This window comes from Arachis ipaensis, chromosome B05 (assembly GCF_000816755.2).
Source record: "Arachis ipaensis cultivar K30076 chromosome B05, Araip1.1, whole genome shotgun sequence".
NCBI classification, from domain to species: Eukaryota; Viridiplantae; Streptophyta; class Magnoliopsida; order Fabales; family Fabaceae; genus Arachis; species Arachis ipaensis.
Window position 1 is genome coordinate 44,367,078 of NC_029789.2, and position 3,834 is coordinate 44,370,911.

A 3,834-nucleotide genomic window follows, 5' to 3' on the forward strand; every position below is an offset into this window, starting at 1 on the left:
TCTTCCGAAGCCATACACAGAAAGGATCGATTCTCTCTCTCTTTCTCTCTCTCTGTGTCTCTCTCTCAGTCTCCGGTGAATGCGATGGATCGGCGGCGTCGAAGGTTGGTAGCCGAACGATAAAGTCAGCGAGAGAGAAAGAACGAGTGAGTGAGTAAGCTCACAACAATTGCACAAGTTTTCCATAAATTTTCTTTTTTTTCCGTTGATTTTAATCAGATCTGCGAAGGGGATGAGAGAGTAGGAGCCTAGGAGGTGAGAAGGGGATCAGAGGCAGGGGATGGGGTTTCTAAATTAAAAAATGTTAAGGACATTTTTTGAATTTAAAAATTATTGAAGTGTTTTAGATTAAATTTTTTATTTTTAATTTTAGAATATTTCTTTTTTAATAGAATATTTTGTTATCTTAGACTTTTTTTCTAACGGTAGGAACTTGATTAAAAAAATTAAATAATTTAAGGATCCAATTAAAAAAAAAATATAGGGATCTAACTGAAAATTTGGTGAAATTATAGGGACTTGCAGAGTAATTAAACCTCTATTTTATTATTAAGTATATGAAAAGTTGTCGTAATACTTCTTGCTATTAGACTAGCACAGCTGGAAACGTGAAGTTCTGATAGTGAGGGTGTTATAAGGCTAGAGTTAGAGAAGAAGGAAACCACTAAACCCAAGCTATATTCACACCAAATTGTTCATTAAAATCGAAGAATACATCCTCACTTCTTAGGAGATTCATCAAGAAAGCTAAGCTCAAACTCTCATCATCTTCTTCTCTTCCCCAATTAGACCATATGCTTTTTCTTGGAGGCCTTACGTTTTTTTCTTTTTTCTTAGGCTAGTTCATCTTTAAGAGCTTCAACAAAAACATCCAAGGCATCCATAAACTAAGCTCAAAGAGGATAAGGAATCTCTCCCTTTCTTCATGAACATGGTTCGGTCTTATGGCCTAGCTAGTGATTAAATTTGTCTTAATGATGATTTAAGAGATCTTGTGATTTCAAGAATCTAAAGAAGTGATTTGGGAGATTTAGCAAGAAAGATAAGGGTTAGGTTTAGTTAGAAACCTCATGTTTGTGTTTACATATATATGTTGATTTCTATGATGTTTGATGATGATTGATATTCATGAATGGTTATGATGATGCTTGGATGATGTTTGTTTTCTTGAAGAGATATATGAATGTGTGACATGAAACTTTTGATGAATATATGTTAATGATGATGATTCGACTGAATTGATTCTTGATCTTGGGGCTAGAGTTTAACTTTGTTAAAGTATGGTAATGATGGTTTAATGCTTTGAGTCTTTGAAAATAACTAAGGTGGATGTTGGGGGGTTAGGTTTCTTAAAATGCAGAAAATATATAAAATTATGCAGAAAATTATGCAGGAAATCCAACAACTTTACGGATTTACTGTTCTCACCATATAAGTCCAATTGAAGTGAAACTAAATTTATATGAAATTTTTGTAAACTTATTTTGATACATAAAATTTCAAAATTTTTAGAGTTATGGATTTGAAGATATGAATTTTTGAAATCTAAAATTCCATGCAGTCAAAACTGGACCACATTTCTTAAACCATAAAATCTCCATATGCATAAGTTCCAATTCTAAACGAATTTTAAGTTGCAACTAATTATAAATGAAAGTTTAGTATGTCTAGTATATTTATTCCAAATTTCAAGATGATCTAAATTTTAAAGAGTGAATTATACAACTGGAAAGGAGTTGTATTTACTAGTTTGCTTATCCAAAATATTACATAAACCTGATAACTAAACCCCGATACTTTATCTAACAAGTTGATTTAAGGTCTAGTTTGAATAAACAGTTTAATTAAGTTCCTTTTAAAAAAATAGCTTAAACAATAAATGTCTATATTAAAAGTAGTTTATAAATAAGTTATTTTATATTTGGACTTTTAGTTCTAAAAGTACTTATTTTAAAAGAAATCTAATAAAAAAAATTTTATTATAAGAGAAGTTATTTTTTTTAACTTCTTTATAAGCTCCTAAATAACTTCTTAGAAAGCTGCAATTTGGTTTTAAAAATTGCACTAGACATTAATACTACTACTTTTCATAAACTAAAAGCTCAAAAAAATTACTTTTGAAACTTTCCAAACAAAGCTTTAGTAGTCATAAAAGCCTTTTTCAAAGTTAGGCACCTTTTTTAAAAACTTATTTAATATATCGAGTGTGTTTTAAGTAAATGGTAAATCAAGAAAAGAAAAATAAGATGCTGGTACATAAAAAAAATCAAACGAGTATTCTCCATCCACAATTTGAGCATTTAGGAAAAATTTAAAAATGCATGATGCAATGAGATTCAAAATAAAATTTAAATAAAAAAGTAAACATCAGCACGTTGCACTTATTATAGTGAGGATTTCTAAGTAGGAAACAAGACATGATATGAAATCTAAACGCATTCATATAAGGTTAACAAAAGGTGCATGCTCAAAATATGGAATACTTAGTGTGTCATCATGAAAGAGCTCTAGTTAGTATATATAAACTTACGTACAGGCATCCTTAAAGAGAATATATTCTTTGTCCAATCACACACGAGCTTCCTAATTAGACCATAGGGTAAGTATATACAATGAAAGTAAAAGCTTAATTCTGTAAATCGTATCACCGATAAGATTGACCATCACAGAGGGACGCATCGTACTAACTATAGTCCATCAATGGACGCACTTTCTCCACTTACCAGCAAGCAAAAAGTCTCCAAAGCGATGAAAGTTGAATCCTCTAGGTGATTAGAATGCCATTTGATGTCATCTAAAACACGTGTGAACATTATGATAAGATCCATCTATGAAAGTTTAGAGGTAGTAGAACAAATAGAGAAATGGTAGGGGTGAGACAGTCTCAGCAGGGGAAAAAGGTTGAATGCAAGAGCACACGTCCAGGTATGTCTTAATTTATTTTATTATTGAATATCATACACATTAATTACCAAGATCTTTTATTTTGTGGAAGTTAACATACTTGCTTTTAACTGAATCCTAATAAACTATATTACTACCCGCGGTTTACTTTTACCTAATTATCGCTTCACTCTCACAGTCATAAATCCATCAAACAACATGAATAATCGATCCTAAATTCAGCAAAACATCTCAGCAATGACATTCACAAATAGCAATCATCATATGTAAGATTCATGGGATAAGTTTACATTGTCATCATGGATCGATCCCGAAATATCATAATCTTGTTTCAAGGAACTAGAGCAAAGCTCCATCGTCCAATATCAGAAGTCATCGGACACCAGAGACTAGCATCAGATCTCATTAGTCTGCTCTCAAGTTGGCACTACATTGAAAAACCTATCATGCAGTCACATTGCCTTATAGCTTAATCAACACGATTTCTTATTTCACAAGCGAAAGCAGTGCAAAACACTTTCGTTTGAATTTTTCCACAACCATAATCAAACATCCACAACGCCAACACATAGCATCTTTTTCCAATATTTCCAAGAAAATAATCTTTTTTATTTTTCTTTTAGAAAAACAATAAGTCTTGTATCTTTGGAAGCGTGTTCTAACAATATACCCGGGTTGATTGAGGGTACATTACTTAGCCTATAGTACAATTCACTAATAAATCATATCAATCTCTTATTTATATATTTTGCTATTTAAGACACCCTTAAAGATTAAACAACTTTGTGAAAAATATTCTCACTATCATCAACTAAACTTGTAAGCTACTGACTGGACTAATGCCTCGTGGTATTAAAAAAAGATACTTTCGGGTACCTGAAATCATGAACTTAACCAAGGATTGGACATCATTAGAACTTTATTTTATTT